The 17448-nt window shown below is 51.0% G+C and overlaps 2 protein-coding genes across 3 annotated transcripts in view; one reads left to right on the plus strand and one right to left on the minus strand.

Annotated features, from left to right (window-relative positions):
- SHLD1 (shieldin complex subunit 1) overlaps positions 1-16036 on the minus strand; it is an 83381-nt gene extending 67345 nt beyond the window's left edge. The window contains exon 1 of the mRNA XM_064146247.1: positions 15421-16036. The gene's annotated coding sequence lies outside the window, so the exon portion shown is untranslated. The remainder of the gene's footprint in view (positions 1-15420) is intronic.
- GPCPD1 (glycerophosphocholine phosphodiesterase 1) overlaps positions 15579-17448 on the plus strand; it is a 56678-nt gene continuing 54808 nt past the window's right edge. For both annotated transcript variants that reach the window (XM_064146241.1, XM_064146242.1), the window contains exon 1: positions 15579-15667. The gene's annotated coding sequence lies outside the window, so the exon portion shown is untranslated. The remainder of the gene's footprint in view (positions 15668-17448) is intronic.

Genomic DNA, 17448 nt, shown 5'->3' on the forward strand with positions numbered 1-17448 from the left:
GATTTAACAAGGCCAAGTGCAAAGTTCTGCACTTTGGCCACAATAACCCCAAGCAGCACTACAGGCTGGGGACAGAGTGGCTGGAAAGCAGCCAGGAAGAAAGGGACCTGGGGGTGCTGATAGATAGTAGCTGAAGATGAGCCAGCAGTGTGCCCAGGTGGCCAGGAGAGCCAATGGCATCCTGCCCTGCATCAGGAACAGTGTGGCCAGTAGGACAAGGGAGGTTATTCTTCTCCTGTACTCAGCACTGTTCAGGCCTCACCTTGAGTACTGTGTCCAGTTCTGGGCTCCTCAATTCAAGAGAGATGTTGAGGTACTGGAACGTGTCCAGAGAAGGGCAACAAAGCTGGTGAGGGGCCTGGAACACAAACCCTATGAGGAGAGGCTGAGGGAGCTGGGGGTGGGCAGCCTGGAGAAGAGGAGGCTCAGGGATGACCTCATTGCTGTCTACAACTACCTGAAGGGAGGTTGTAGCCAGGTAGGGGTTGGCCTCTTCTCCCAGGCAACCAGCAATAGAACAAGGGGACACAGTCTCAAGTTGTGCCAGGGGAGGTACAGGCTGGATGTTAGGAGGAAGTTCTTCACAGAGAGAGTGATTGGCATTGGAATGAACTGCCCAGGGAGGTGGTGGAGGCACCATCCCTGGAGGTGTTCAAGAAAAGACTGGATGAGCCACTCAGTGCCATGGTCTAGTTGACTGGCTAGGGCTGGGGCATAGGTTGGACTGGATGAACTTGGAGGTCTCTTCCAACCTGCTTGACTCTATGATTCTATGATTCTATTGCAGTCATTAGCCTTAGCCAGCTGTAGCAGTTAACAGATAAAGGTTAAGCAAGTCCATTCTTAAATACAGACATAGCTGGATAAGATATGGACAGGAGGGTGAGAGTGATACTGTTGGTTTCAGTCAGCACTTGGACTTCCACATTGATTACCAGCACAGAAAGTCACGTTCACTGTCATGGTGCTCTTTAGCTCCCTCCCTGGCCCTGGCTTCAGCCCTGGCCCCACACTGGCACAGAAGTGAGCTCTTAGTTCTAGCGCAGCCCATCCTGCAAGGGGTGGTTCAGAGCTACCAGGGATGTTCTAACAGCTACAGGGAGTGTTTTCACAGCAAAAACCTGTCTTTGCAGCTGCCACACGTCTAGAGAGGGGCCAGAGGTGTTGTTTTTTGGAGGAACAGCATACAGGCTGCCTGGGAGACAGCTGATATCTGCTGCTATTTGAGATCCTCCTTCCTCCCATCAGGCAGGCTTGTCACATTGGCAGTCCCAGATCCACAGGATTCACCTTTGGTTTCCCCCCAGCCCATGCCAATGGGCGCAATTGTCACGCTATGAGTATTCAGTCGGAAAGGACTTCTGGAATCCTCTTTTCCAGCCTCCTTTTGCTTCCTCTGTACCATCTGCCACCACCGAGAAGAGTTTGGTCCTGTCAGCTTTTCAAGTGTCCTTCACAAAGTTAGAGGCCATTATTCTATTTGCCATTTGCCTTTTGCCCCCTGGTCATGCCAGGACTTCTTCACAAAGGAGGCGGCCCACAACATCCTGCTGGATGCTGATGAGCACTTGGCACCTTTCAGTGTTTGCAAACTAGCCACACAGCATCCACACCAGAGGGTGTGTGTAGGCAGAGCTAAGCAATCATGGCCCTTGAGTCTGGGTGCCAAGGGCAAGATCCTCTGCCAGCAATCTCCCAGCAGCTGCCTGTTCAGTTCCACTTCATCCTCCTTGGAGGGAAGGAGTGGGAGATGGAATTTGTGTGAGCTTTGAGGTTCCTCAAGCACCCCCATGCCTGAGGCCTGTGTTTTGGGGAGAAGTCACAGTATCAGTATCAGTATCATCAGGGTTGGAAGAGACCTCACAGATCATCAAGTCCAACCCTTTACCACAGAGCTCAAGGCTAGACCATGGCACCAAGTGCCACGTCCAACCTTGCCTTGAAGTGCCCCAGGGACGGCGACTCCACCACATCCCCGGGCAGCCCATTCCAGTGTCACACCCCAAAGGTATGCAGTTCCTGCCTCCTAGGAAGGGCGTGCCTCAGGCTTCCAACAAAGCCACGATTTGAGGAGAAGGAATTTTAGGGGGGTTGGGAAATGAGCTAGAAAAGGCTGTGAGGCACCACTAGTGGCGTGTATAAGCCACCAATTACCCATGGAGTGATCTAAACAAGCAGGTGATGCTCATCTGCCAGATAATAATTTGCTTCTGAGATTCATATAATCAGAGAATCATCAAGTCCAAACAGTAACCCAACTACCACAACCACTGGTTGATGAAGCACCACATCCACAAGTTTTTTGAACACCTCCAGAGCTGGTGACTCCACCACCTCCCTGGGCAGCCTGGAGTGGGTCCAGAGGCCACAAATATGCTCAGCCCACGAAGATGCTCAGAGGGCTGGAGAACCTCCTTTGTGCAGACAGGATGGGAGAGTTAGAGCTGTTCGGCGTGGAGAAGAGAAGGCTCCAGGGAGAAATTAGAGCAGCCTTCCAGTACCTGAAGGGGACTACAAGAAAGCTGGGGAGGGAGGTTCTACGAGAGCTGGGAGTGACAGGACAAGGGGCAGTGGACTGAAGGTTAAGGAGGGTAGATCTGGACTGGAGATTAGGAAGTAATTCTTGCCAGTGAGGGTGGGGAGACACTGGCACAGGCTGCCCAAGGAGGTTGTGGCTGTCCCCTTCCTGGAGGCATTCAAGGCCAGGTTGGATGAGGCTTTGAACAACCTGGGCTGGTGGGAGGGGTCCCTGTCCATGGTGGGGGGTTGGAACTGGATGATCTTGAAGGTCCCTTCCAACCCAAACCGTATCATGAATCCTAGAATTTAATTCTCTGCCTTCAGCTTCCAGTTCTATTCCTCATTTGTTTTTTTGACTGCAGTCATGTACTGGACAAAGAGCTCTTCAGTATTTCATGTTTTTCTTGTGAAAGCACTGACACAAACCACATTTTCCTGTCAACTGAAGAACCACCAGAACAGGAGTTGCTTTTGTAGAACAGAAATGCCTGTGTTAGGTGTTCATTGGTGCCTTCTCCCATGTGGTGAGCATGGGAGCTAATTAAGTGCTACTCCAAAATGAGTGTGACACTGTTTGTCCTAGCCAACATCATGGGCCTGTTCTCACCCAGCCAGCATCACCCATCCCATCAAGGTGTCTGAAACACAGAAGAAATGTGCCTGTAAGGTCAGCAGAACTGCCATCAAGTTAAAGGGAAATTAAAGCAGAGTAATAGAAGGGAAAAAAAAAAAAAAAAAAAAACCAAGCAAGCAAACAACCTTTAAACTTCAGGTACAATTCATGTAAAGAACAGGAGATGTTCACTTAAGAGCTGCACAGACACAGCACGGAGTTCCTGGAGAGTGTGAAAGACAAACTTGTTTTTTCCTTCAGACAAGCAGAGAGAAAACAAGGAGCTGGAGCTGCAGAAATTATGGGAATTTTCTAGCTGGGTCAGCCTCCACCTGAGAAATCCCACACCTGCCAGAAGGAAAGCAGACCTTCACTTTTGACTGTCCTAGAGACACAAAGTCCACAGTGTGAGGATCTGGAACCCATACAAACCAGTCAGTTTCTCCTGAATGGTGGTAGGCTGCCAAACCAGACTGAGTGATCTGCAGTTACACAACCAGAGCGGCATACCTGCTGGGTCAACATGTCATGGAATTTGGGTACAGGATCTAACTCCAAACCACTCTGACAAAGCTGTTTATGGAAAGAAAGAGATTCTGGCCAGCCTGTAGTCAGCCTCACAAACCTAGTTCTGAAATGATGCCTTTCTGGGCCCTGCTCACTGCACTTGGCAGTGTAGACCCAAGGCAAGAGGAGGGTTTGACTCTGCACTGCTAGGACTTTGGTAAAGACATTTCATGTCCTTGTGAAATAAGAGTGACCTAAAGCCTCCTTTCTCACCCAGGAAAGTTACTCTGCCTCTTCAGATGGCTGACTTTTCAAGACAGGGACAGTGCCAAGCAAAGCACAGCCCGTGAACAATAAGGCAATAAGGAAAGTCCTGCATTCATTGGCACCAACTTGCAAAAGCAGTTTGGCAGCTAGAAAGAGCTGTGGGCCCAAGGCAGAAATCACAGAGGGTCCTGGTTTTCAGGTATGAGGAGATATCTGCTCTTATCTGAAGGATTTAGAGATGCTCAGTAAGACAAAGAATCATTTTCCCTGCACAAGGAGTCCCTGGATGTGTTCAAAAAACTTGTGGGCACTTTGGGATGTGGGTTAAGCGGCCATGGTGCTGTGGACTGATGGTTGAACTTGATGGCCTCGAGAGGTCTTTTCCAACCTCAATGATTCAGTGAGTCTATGATTTTATTTCTGAAGCAACAAAAAAGAAGATGAAATAAAATCCTAAGGTCCCCTGTTTTCAGTTATGGCAAAATAAATCAAAGCAGAAATTATTTATATGAGAGACATCTGATGAAAACAGACCTGGGGAGAAACCCAGAGACAGTTACAGCCTTAAGGAGACAATGAAGTATCATCAGGATATTTCTGAGGGTACTTCTGTCCCTCAGGAGGAAAAGGCTCTGACAGGGAACACTGAGCAAAGGTACTGAGCTCTGCTCCCATGTGCTGGGCACTGGCTTGATCCTGCTACATGGTTCAGCAGCCCTGGTGCCGCTCCAGAGCCTGTATCACCTCTGTTCTGAGCTCAGCCACAACCCAGGTGCTGGAGCAAGAGGGGCTTTTTCCTCTTCTAACTCAGATGTGTTCATGAAGAAGGAATTATCTTTGCCTTGGAAATTACTTCCTTATTTCTTGTGTGCTCACTAGTTTCTCCAAGATGCTGCTCTAAGTGCTGTGGTGATGCTGATGGTGGGAGGACTCCTCACACAACCAGGAATATGAATGCTAAGAGATCCAGAATTGGCTGATGTCAACTTCCCCCCAATTTCCACTTAAGCAACACTTTAAAGTAGGTCAGAGCATTAATTAACTTCTGCATGCAATCTCTCCTCAGCCCATCCTGCCTCCCATTGGCAAGTTAATTAAAAGCAGCAACAATATTAGGCTGCTACTTTGCAGCAAGAAAAAAAAAATCAAATGGCAAGTAATTATCCTTTGGAGGGAATAAATTAATTGTGGGATCCTAGGTCTTAATGCTCAGCTGCTAGAAGCCAGAATCCTCTCTGTCCTGCTTGGGTTTCCTGAAGGTAAGTGGGTCACAGAGACATGTGTCTTGGCTTCACCCTTTTCTGTATTTGAGCCTGACAAATCTTTGGTAAAGATAATCTCCTTCAAGCAGAGGCTTTCCTGCTGGAAACTGGCTCCCTTGGCACTTCCTTCCCAAGGGCAGGGCTGAGCTTGGAAAAGTTGCAGTTCATGCTTGCAATGAGCTGGGTTTTGTGTTCATGGAGCAATAGGGGAGCATCATCTGTCTCTGCCTGACATGCCAGCAGTGCAAGCTCCTGGAGCTGAGGAAGCTGAATGGATGCTCAGAGAGCACCAAACATGACCAACTTGCTGTGCCAGGGGAAAGCCTCAAACAACTCAGAACAACCCTGTTCTAAATATCCTTTCTCTTCTCTTGATGAGGAGAGGACAGAGAAATCAAATTAAATCCAACAAGGGCCAGTGTTGAGTCTTGCATCCAGGAGAGAACAACCCCACGAACCAGTACAGGTTGAGAAATGACCTCCTGGAGAGCAGCTCTGGGGAAAGGGACCTGGGCATTGGTGGGTAGAAGAGTGCCCATGAGCCAGCAAGGTGCCCTTGTACCCAAAAAAAGGCCAAGGGCATCTTGGGATGGATTAGGAGGTCTGTGGTGAGTAGGTCCAGGGAAGTTCTCCTGCCCTCTGCTCTGCCCTGCTAAGGCCACATCTGGAATACTGTGTCCAGTTCTGGGCCAATCAGCACAAGAAGGACCTCAGAGAGAGCCCAGCCCAGAGCACCAAGCTGCTGCAGGCAGTGACATCTCCTGTGAGGCCAGGCTGAGGGAGCTGGGGCTGGAAGCTTGTAGCAGAGAGCCTGAACGTAGCCCACAGTGCTGTGCTAAAGATGTGCAGGGCAGCATCGGAGGGATGCAACCAGGATCTCCTCAGGGGTGGCCAAGGGTAGCACAAAGGGCACTGGGGGCAAACTGGAGCGGAGGAGGTGCCGGGGGGGGAAACTTTGTCCCTGTGAGGGTGCTGGAGGCCTGGAGCAGGCTGCCTAGAGAGGTTGTGGAACTTCTTTCTCTGGAGCCTTTCCAACCCCACTTGGATGTGTCCCTGTGTGCCTTGTCCTGGGTGGCCATGCTCTAGCAGGGGGCTTGGCCCGGATGATTTATGGAGGTCCCTTCCAGCCCCTACCCCTCTGTGGTTCTGTGTGAAACTGTTCCCACTCCCACGTGTGAAGGTGTCCTCAGTTTACAGCCCATCTAACAAACAGAAATGTCCTCCAGCTTGGGGACAGACACAGAGCAGGAGGATTTATTGTCCCAGCTGCCTACACACAGCTTTGAGAAGTGCTGCTGCAAGCCTTGCAAGAGCAGAACACATTCAGCTGTGCTGGAATGCAGCCCCTTAGGGGCTGTAGGCATTCCAAAAGCCCAGCCCAAAGAATTGAAGCCAATGCTTGGGCAGAGAAGCTAAACCACTTTGGCCTGAGAGCATCTCTCAGCATTGATCCAGTGGGCACAGAAACACTAACAAAGGACCCAGACAAGAGCAGAGCTCTCAGAGGTGCCAGAGCAGCAGCAAGAACTGAGCCACAAGGGCCCAGAGGAGCCCTGACAATGGACTATGCTCAGTGCTAGAGAGCCAAGAATCATCTCCTGGGGAAGCCGAGAGCTTCCCCATCCTGGGAGTCTGGGAAGCTTCCTCCTCCTGGATGTGTACCCTGAAGAGCACTTTGTGGAGAACAAGCACCAGGGCCCTGGGGAACTGCAGTGGCTCAGCGAAGCCCTGACAAGGCTGTGCTCAGTGCTACAGAGGAAAATAAACTCTCCCGGGGAATCCAAGGAGCTTCCCCATCCTGGCAGCCTGGAAAGCTTCCTCCCCCTAGATGCAGAGCATGAAGAACACCTTCATGGAGCACCAGCAGCAGCAAGAACCAAGCCACAGGGGCCTGGAAAGGCACTGACAAGGAGATCTGCACAGTGGCACACAGGAAAAGAAACACTCCTAGAGAACCCAAGGAGCTTCTCTGTCCTGGGAGCCTGGAAAACTTCCTCCCACTGGATGCAGGGCATGAGGCTACCTGCGTGGAGAACCAGCAGCAGGCTGTCCCTCCTCTGGACCTGCTCCATGAGGTTCATGTCCTTCCTGTTTTGAGAGCTGGACACAGCCCTGCAGGTGAGGTGTCAGCAGAGCAGAGGGGCAAGATCCCCTTTCTCCATCTCTGGACAAGACTGTGGTCTTGCCCAAGTCTGCAGTTGTTCACCAGCACTCCAGCTCATGGCATGAGAAGCATTTGATGGGTTTTGAAATCAATCCCTTTTGTGCTATCTGGTGGCCAGCATTTCACATCTTATCTTGATCAGCTTCCAGAGCCCAGGGCATGGTTTCTCCCAAGGACCACTGACCACCCACTGCAGGTGTGTCCAGATACCTATGGCTCACAAAGTACTGTCACGCCAAGTAACACCCACCAGACCTTACCAGTGTGGACTTGGCAACTTCTATGCAGCAATACTTAGGCAACAATCTGCTTCCCCTCATGGGTTAGGTCTGTGCAACTCAGTTGAGATAGGTCTGTGCCACTCAGCTGGGATAAATAGCCAAAAAAACCTCACTTACTCTTTACTGGTGAATTTAAAAGGTAAAAAAAAAAACTTCTTTCATACTTTGGGTGTAGGAAGAAGAAATGAAGAGCTCAAACAAGGGAAGTAACACAGTGGTAAACTTAGAAAGGTCATGGCTAGCAGATAGGCTGAAGTGGAGACACCATGTCTCTGCCTCTGTGAAACACCTCCAGGGATGGGCATTCAACCACCTCCCCAGGCAGCCTACGCCAGGCTTTGTCAGCCCTTTCTACTCAACCTAAACCTCCCCTGGTGCAATGTGAGACCATTTCCTCTCCTCTTAATTAGTCTTGCTACTGTTTTATCTGATGAGAAAACTAGCCAGTGCTTCAGTAGATTTTGTACTGTTTCAGAAGTTTTATCTACCCTTTGCGGTGAAGCTGATAAACCAGTTTCTGCTGCCGTTACATGTATGCCAAGCACTGTTGAGCTGCACAAGGAGTCACTTTTGTCTCCCATCTTGCACCTTCCTAGTGGTTGCTCTTATTTGTAATGCTTTGACTGTCATGTGCATGGCAAAGTTTTGAACAGCTTCATGTGGAGACAGTTGCTGAGGAGAACTGTCAGGCTCAGGTAGAAAACAACCTCCCTGCAAGTAAGTCTGGCTTTGCAAAACAAGGGCTGTTGTCATCTTGAAAGTTGCAGACATTTGTATGTATCTTCAGAAGCCTGGAGATGGGAGTTCTTGCTACCAGCAAGGAGAATTGCTCCCAAAACCTTCCTCCTTTGTATTTTTCTAGCCTTGAAAAAAACCAAAAATAATCTCCTTTTTGGGTGTTTTCAATGCTGGAGGCTGAATAGGCACATTCTGTTCACAAGTGCTGTTGGCTGAGCATGAGAGAGACAGTGAAGTGTACAAAGTGCCAAGCAGCTACCATGTTCTCTCCTCCTACAGAAGTCTTCCTCAGGGCTTAAGCTGTGCCAGGAGAGGTTTAGGTTGGATATTAGGGGAAAAATTATTTGTTGCAAGAGTGGTCAGGCATTAGAACAGGCTGTCCAGGGAGGTGGTGGAGTCACCATCCCTGAAGATGTTCAAGAAGCTGTAGATGTGGCCCTTCAAGATAAGGTGTTGGGTAGTTGGTATAGTTGGGTTATGGCTGGATTTGATGACCTTTATTAAAGCTCTTCTCCAATCTCACTGATTCTATGATTCTGTGATTAAGGCTATTCATTGATAGCTGCTCTGGTTTAAACCTCAAGTGACAAATCTGTCACTGAGCTTCCTTTTCCCCAGCTCCACTCTCTCAGCTAGCAGCTCCTTGGCAGCTGAAGAGGATTTAACTTCTAGCTGCTCATGTCCCCACTTGTGCTAAGGCAGCTGTAACCTGGTTTATTAATCCAAACTGGCTGTGAATTGTTTCAACCCACCAATCCAACGCAAGACTAACCTCATTCAAAACAAAACAAAGTCAGAAACAGGCAGAGAGGGTACATAGAAAGGGCAGGCAGGAATATAAGAGCAGCTGCAGGAGAGCCAGAGGTTAGGCTAGCTTAGACCAGGGACACTTTAGCTTCTCCTCAGGCTGAGCTTTGCTCACAAGAACGAGATTGTGCCCCTGGAGGATGGCTGCATATTCCCAGGATCAGCAGTGCACCGTGTGTGAATCAATATCACCTGAGGAAGGAAGCTCTGAATACTTTGGTGGCAATCACTGAAACACGTTTCTGTGTCGTTTTCAGTGTGTGCAGCAGGTGGAGGAGAAACCAAACTGCCAGAGGACAGGAAAAGTCAACTTCTTCCCCTCGAGGATTTCAGGTCTCCCACTTAACTTTCTCAATAGAAGCATATTTGGTACGGGAACACTGCAAGAAATGTTGGCTCTGGAAGTAGAGAGCCGAAGTGGACAATAAGCAGTGGCACATTTCTGCACATTTCTGGGGCTCTTTGGTGTTCACGTGGGCACTGGGAGCACCACTGTCCATTGCCCCAGGTGACACTGCAGCCCTGCGTTATCACTAGCCCTGACCTGTGGAGTCCAAAGGAAGCCCTTGCATCAGTACTATTGTTATCTGGCAGAGCATGAAATTTAGCCCCAGGTTTCATTTAGAGCACAAACATGACCTTTGAAATGGGATTTTGAACAGAACCAGAGGCAAGCCTTTCTGCTGCCACAGGTAAACCTGTCTCTCTTTATCTCAGGGCAGTTCCTCCCTGTTGTTGAGATGAAAAAAAAAACAAGGACAAACAGGAAGACAGAAATCAACATTATCTGTGCCACATTCCACAGCTGCTGCTGTTTTTCACTTGCTGACTAGGGGCATGGGTGCTGCTGGCAATACAGGGGGACTATGGCACAGCTTCAGAGACAGCGAGATGGAGATGGTAAAGCAAAAAAGTTTTGTGCAAGAACATGAGAGTACGGCTGGGAAATGGCAAGCAGATAGGCCTAGCAGTTCTCAGAACAGCACAGGGACCATCTGTATCTACCAAAATAAACCAAACAAGTGAGCTACATCACCTACAGGGCTTTCCCCTGCACTCAGTGCTGGGAAGGCCACACCTTGTGTCCTGGGTTCAGTTCTGGGACCCTCCAAGAAGGACATGGAGGGGCTGGTGCAAGTCCAGAGATGGGCAAGGAAGCTGGGGAAGGGTCTGGAGAACAGGGCTGGGGAGGAGCAGCTGAAGGACCTGGGGCTGTTTACTCTGGCAAAGAGGAGGCTGAGAGGAGACTTCATTGCTGTCTACAGCTCCCTGAAAGGAGGCTGGAATCAGGTGGGGGTTGGTCTCCTTAGGAAAAAGTGGTAGGATGAGAGGAAATGGCCTCAGGTTTCACATGGAGAGGTTCAGGTTCGTTATTAGAAGAAACTTGACTGAAAGGATTCTCAAAGCCTGGTGGAGGCTGACCAGAAAGGTGGTTGAATGCCCATCCCTGGAGGTTTGAAAGAGGCAGAGATATGGTGCTGAGGGTTGTGGTTTAGCCCCAGCTTTGGTAGACTTAGAGAGTGGTTGGACTGGATGAGCTTAAAGGGCTTTCCAACCCAAAGTATTCTTTGGTGATTCTACGGTGATCTAGTTCCAACCCCCTGCCATGGGCAGGGACACCTCCTACTAGCCCAGGTCGCTCAAGACTCCATCCAACCTGCCTTTGGACACTTCCTAGGGGGGAGTCTCTACAACTTCTCTAGGCACTCTGTTAATTTGTCATGCTAACTGTCTTGCTGCTTTCAGTTTTGCTTGATTCCTTCCAGTCTTAGCAGCACTTTCCTTTTGTGCCTGTAAATTGCCCAGACCTGAAATTTGTAATAATCTGAGCTGCAGAAAAAGGTCAGAAGTGCATTCTGAAACAGAAGTGATTGTACACAAAGATAAAAAAATGGCTAATGAGATATCACATGCCTAATGCTGTGCATTCATCTACATGATCTTAAAGAGCTTTTCCAGTGCAGCTTTAATCAGCTGCAAGCACAGTTGAAAACACTCTTTGGAAGAGGAGGCTGAGGGAAGACCTCATCACCCTCTACAGCTACCTCAAAGGAGGTTGGAGACAGGTGGGTTTGGTCTCTTTGCACATGCAACAAGTGATAGGACAAGAGGGAACAGCCTCAAACTGCTCCAGGGGAGGTTCAGGATGGGTATCAGAAACAGTTTCTTCTCAGAAGGGGTTATCAGGCACTGGCACAGGCTGCCTGAGGAGGTGGTGGAGTCGCCATCCCTGGAGGGATTCAAAAGATGTGGTGGATGTGGTTTAGTGGCAGTGGCTTAGCAGTGGGATTGTGAGCTCCAGGTGAGTGGTTGGGCTTCATGATCTCAATGGTCTCCTCCAGCCCAAACAGTTCTGTGATTCTATGATTCTAATCTCTAATTCTGACAGCTGAAGAAAAAGCTACACTGGCTACAGAAACAGACATAAAGCTTTAAAGGCATTTCCTAGGGCCTCCTTAATCTGAGGGTTGCCAGTAAGCCTCAACAACTTCTTTGCTGCACCTGGGCAAGTATTCCTGCCACTATTCCTGAAACTCAGGCTGCCTGAGTGCCATTGGGCTTCACATCTCAGCTGGTGCAGCTTCGAGGCTACTCTGATATTCTGCCTATTCCACCTCCAACCCCACTTCATCCCCAGTACCAGGGCTGGGAGCAACCCACAGTTTTAAGGCAGTTTCCAAGGTGCTTGGGGAGGCTACAGACACATTTTTTAGCTCTAGCACTCCTGCTCAGTGACTTCATCACAACACTGTCACTGCCACAACAAAGAATAAGGACAAAGCAGTTCTGGCTAAGCATAAGTTATTCAGCTCCTGCAGTGAAAAGGGGAAAATAGGCTTCCCAACATGTGCACATGGTTCAAATAGAGTTTGTGCTTGCAGACCTGAAACACAACTTGTAGCTTTGTTTCTAGGCTATCTTTGGGGCTGTTGAATGCTGCAGCTTGGTTCATCATTAGGCAGACTCAGCTCAGTGGTGTCCAGTGACAGGATAAGGGGCAATGGACACGAACTGGAACACATGTAAACTTACGGAAAAAATTCTTCCCTGGGAGGGTGGCAGAGCACGGGGACAGGCTGTACAGAAAGGCTGTGGAGTCTCCATCTCTGAGGCTTTCCAAACCCACATGGATGTGTTTCTGTGTGACTGACCCTGGGTGATCCTGCTCTAGCAAGGGGGTTGGGCTGGATGATCTTCAGAGGTCCCACTGAACCCCCATCATTTTGTGATTCTCTAACTTAGGCTCTGATATGCACTGCTTTTATTTTGTTGCTGTATAAACAAGAAAAGCAGACCAGAATCCTCACTTGTTAGACAGATATTCAAGAAGAGTTCTATGAACTCATCTACATGCTCCCATTTCTCTAGGGTTTTATATTAAGGAATAGCTGAGACTTGCCTGCTGCATCATGGCAAAGTATGACCTTATCTGACGCAACCATACTGAAGCAACTCCTTAAGGAGGAGGGAAGAAAAAAATGCACTGACAAGCTGAATGAAATGTAGACTTTTTTTTTTCAGCATAAGCCAAAACATAACAGCATTTCCCATCCCAGCCCTTTACTACTTGGTCTACACTGAGCACAAGCTTAAGTATCATTCTTAATTTACTGCTTTTGTTTTATTCAGCAAGACTAAGAAATAGTGTGGTAGAACTACCTACAGGAATAAAGGGATTAAAGTGTGTATTTCAGTGAAAGGCTTAAGAACAAAGGCCGAGAGAGCTGGGACTGTTCAGCCTGGAGAAAGGAAGGCTCTAGGGAGACCTTAGAGCAGCCCCTTCCAGTATTCCTATAGGAGGCTACAAGAAAGCTGAGGAGGGCTTGCAGTGTCAGGACAAAGGGCAATGGCTTTGATCTGAAAGAGAGATGATTTACATTGGAGATGAGGCAGAAATTCTTGACAGTAAGGGTGAGGAGACACTGGCACAGGTTGCCCAGGGAGGTTATGGCTGCCCCCTCCCCAGAGGTGTTCTAGGCCAGGCTGGATGAAGCCTTGAGCAACTTGGGCTAGTTGGAGGTGTCCCTGCTCATGGCAGGGTGGTTGGAACTGGATGATCTTTAAGGTCTCTCCCAACCCATTCCATGAATCTATGAACAAGCATTTTTCACCAGCCTTCTCTCCTGCTTACACCAATGAAATTTCTTTTATCCTTTTGCCTTCAAAACAAACTGCTTTTGGCTATCATTGCCTCTTTGTGCATACCTCCCATTTCCTTTTCTTCCTACAAATGGGGTACTCAGATGGTGCAATACTCACGTAAATTCAAAAGCACTGAATATTTCTTGGGTGTAGAACAGATGATATTAACATTCATTTTTCCCTACAATGTGCAAGGATACCACAAATAGCTTATAACCTTGGGTGGATTTGCAGATGAAGAATAAGTGGAAAACAGCCATCTACTCAAACAATTCATGGCAGGTGAGCATAGAGCAGCAAACCTCTAATGGTGCTGACCCCCGGAGCAACACAGCAGCAGCAGCTGTACAAAGTTACTTACCGAACTATTCATGCAAGGTGCTGATTAGAGTGAAAGCACTGCTTGTACAGTCACAACTCCATAGCTCCCTCAAAAACACAGATGAAAACATTTGTCCTTTAGATGTTAATATTTTGCTGGATGAATTCCAGTGGGATGCCCTTTTTTTCATAAAACCAGGTCGCAGGAAGGTCACAAGGACAATCTTTTAGCACAGCAGAACCCTCCAGGGTTTTCACTTAATGTCTTGGCTACCCTGAAAGCAACCAGTGTCACTCTCCAGCTTTGCCTGCAGCTTCAAAACTCCAGAATGGGCATTCCCCATCAGCTTGCTTTGGTATCTTCATCAGTGATCTGGATGAGGGGATCCAGGCACCCTCAGTCAGTCTGCAGGTGGCACTGAGCTGGGAGGGAGTGTGGAGCTGCTGGAGGGCAGGAAGGCTCTGCAGAGGGAGCTGCACAGGCTGCATCCATGGGCTGAGGCCAATGGGATGAGATTCAACGAGGCCAAGGGCTGGGTCCTGCACTTGGGGCACAACAAGCCCAGGAAGGCTCCAGGCTGGGGGCAGAGTGGCAGGAAAGTGCCCAGCAGAGACAGAGCTGGGGGTGCTGGTGGGCAGCTGGGTGAAGGTGAGCCAGGCTGTGCCCAGGTGGCCAAGGAGGGCAGCAGCAGCCTGGCCTGGATCAGCAATAGTGCGGCCAGCAGTAGGGAGGGGATTATCCCTCTGTCCTCAGCACTGGTGAGGCCACACCTGGAGTCTCGGGTTCAGTTTTCGGCCTCTCACTCCAAGAAGGACACTGAGGGCCTGGAGAGGGTCCACAGAAGGGCAAGGAAGGTGGGGAAGGATCTGGAGAAGAGGGCTGGGGAGCCGCAGCTGAGACACCCGGAGTTGTTTAATCTGAAGAGGATGCAGAAAAAAGACCTCCTCGCTCCCTGCAACTCCCTGAAAGAAAGCTGAAACCAGGCGGGCGCTGCTGGCGTCACACAGCCCCACACCACAGCCCCACACAGCCGCCCCACAGGCCTCCAGAGCCCCTCAGCGAGGTCCCGCCCCCGGCCCCTCAAGCAGGAACGCTCAATGGTCGTTCCCCGCTTCCTGCTCGCGTCTCATTGGCTACAGTAGGACGGGCGGGCCCGGAGCCGGGGAGGTGCCGCCCCTAAGCGGCCTGGGGCGGCTGGAACCGGCTGGTGGCCGCTCCGCCCCCACCCCTCTCTCCCGCCGCTCCACGCTGCTAGGGTGGCCCTTGGCAGCCGCTGCGGATCCTAGGTGGGGGAGTTTGGGCGGTGCTGCCGGCAGCTCCGCACAAAGGGGTTGTGATAGTGAGGGGCGAGCGTTCGGCCAGGTCAGTGTACTCCGCCGGCCGCAGCGGTACTGCGTGGCAGCGGCAGGGACCGGCTGATGGGTCCTGGGGATAGGTCCCGGAAAAACTTCGAGCCTTGCAGATAGGGAAAGCGCTGGCAGAGTAGTGTCGCTGTCCCGCGGGGCTGGTAGGGGCATGACGGTGCTCGGGCACTCGGTGGGTTTGCCGTGCGAGGAACTGCCAGTGCCTGACGGCGAGGTTAGAAGGGCATACGCCGCCGCAGTGGTGGGGAGACGGCCGCTAAAGCCGGGTACAACTTCAGCTGCCAGCCGCGGCAGCCGGCGGACACGCACTCGTGCTCCTACCACGCCCGTACCACGCCCCCGCCCCTCCCTGCCCCGAGGCTTTCGAGGAACAGGCCTGGCCCCTGGCGCATCCTGAGCGCTCGCTATTGGCTGAGGCGGGCTGTGACGTACCGGCAGGTGGTGACGTGACGGCAGGTGGTGACGTCGTCTCCGCCTCGCACCGGCCGGGGGCAGCTGGAACCGGTTGGCGGCTGTGCTGCCCCCGCCCTTCCTTCCTTCCTCCCTCCCCTCTCCTCCTGCCCCGCCTCGCGGTGTCAGGCGGCCCCGGGCAGCGGAGCCCGGCGGGCGGAGGAGGGGGTAGGAAACCTGGACGGGCCCCCACGAGGACGGTTGGGAGCCGGCAGCGCCGCTGGGCCAGGTGAGTCCGCGCAGCCGGACCGGGTTGTGACCGTTGGCGTGGGAGCACTTGGAGGCTGAGCGGGGTAGGTTCTCTTTCTGCTGTGGGCGCTGCGGCAGCCGTGCCGTGCTCCTCACGGGCCATCCTATTTGGCGTCCGCTTCCTGCATTACGAGCTGAGGAGCGGAGTAGCGTTTGCCTCTGAGCGGATGCGGGGGAGAACGCGAGGTCCGGGCAGCGGGACGGCGGCCGCAGCTCTCCCGGTGGGAGGATGGCTGCGTGCCCTCTGGCCGGGGGCCCAGGAAGAGCCGTGCTGCCGCGGCTGAGCGACGAACATCGTGCCTAGAGGGCAGCCGGCACGTCAGCCTGCCGGCTTTGCGGTGGCTAGACCAGGGCCGTCACCCTGGCGAGCGCGGCTTGACGGGCTGCCGGCCGGGGACACGCCGGGGTTGTTTATTGGCGTCCCCCGCCGAAAGCCCTGGCCCGGGGTGGTCCCGCACTGCGGCGTTACGTAAGCGGCCGGAGCCGGAGGCACGACACACCGCCGTCCGATCGGGAGCCGGCCGCGGGGCTGCGTCGTGCGGGGTCTGCGGTGCGACAGCCGGGAGAGCGCTCAGTGAGGCCCCGTCAGGCAGGCCCTGCTGCTTTTGAGGGCTGGTAGTGTTTTAACTGCTTAAAGCAGGCGCTGTGAGGTGGAGGATTCGCCGTCAAAATATTGTAGACGTTTAATGGTAGAGTGAAATAGCTGGTAAGTGGAATCGTTTTCCTTTGTCCTAAAAGATAATTCCTTAGTGATTTCTGTACGTATTTCTGTTTTAGCACTGTGGCTTGTAAAAGAACTGTAGAAAATACTGACAAATCAGGGGAATGCTGTTTGACTTAAACAGAAGCTCCTAGTCTAAACTGTCACATAAATTAATCACAGAATCCCATCACGGTGCGTGTTGGAAGGGACCTCTGGAGGTCTTGTAGTCCAATCCTTGCTGCTAGGGCCAGGTCACCTAGAGCAGATTTCCCAAAATTGTGTCCAGGTGAGTTTTGAAAGTCTCCTTTCAAAAAAGAAAGAGTCCCTTTAGAAGAAGGAGACTCCGGAGCCTCTCTGGGCACCCTGGTCCTATGCCCAGGCACCTTTACAGCAGAGAAGTTTTTCCTTGCGCTCAAGGGAAACCTGGGTTCCAGTTTGTGCCTGCTGCCCCTTGTCCTGTGACTGGCCACCGCTGAAAAGAGTCCAGCCCTATCCTCTTGACCTTCACCTTTGAGGTACTGAGAAGATTCCCTCAGTCAGGATAAATGGTTCCAAGCGTATCTCTCCTCATAAGAGAGACTTAAGAGGCTTTCTCTTAAGCAGAGCAGGTTGCTCCTTGATAAGATGGATACAGGCTTTGAAAACCCTTTTTTAAAAAGTAGGGTTTTTTGTTGCATTGAGAGCTGTAGGGAGCATTAACCTTGTTATTTGCCCGTGTCATTTCCAAGGAATGTTAGTTAAATTCCTACCTGGTTAAAATCTTGCCAGCACTTCAGCAAAGAATAATCCAGCCCATGCTGTTGTGGTTTCCTTGCAAGTGTGCCCCAGCCACTTCCTGCCTTTTTCAAGCACTTTGTCTGCAAAACTGCTGTGACACAGCTGAGAAAGAAGAGTATCCTGCATGACCAGGTATTTAAGAAATGCTGAAAAACACAAAGAAGTGCCTGAAAACAAAGCAGGCACATTCTAGGTGAACACAGTGTGTCAGGGATATTATGTTTGATTACCAAGACTAGCTTGGCTTTGCAGCGTAGTTAATAGCATCTTGAGGATCTTTT

This window comes from Pogoniulus pusillus, chromosome 7 (assembly GCF_015220805.1).
Source record: "Pogoniulus pusillus isolate bPogPus1 chromosome 7, bPogPus1.pri, whole genome shotgun sequence".
Classification (NCBI taxonomy): Eukaryota; Metazoa; Chordata; class Aves; order Piciformes; family Lybiidae; genus Pogoniulus; species Pogoniulus pusillus.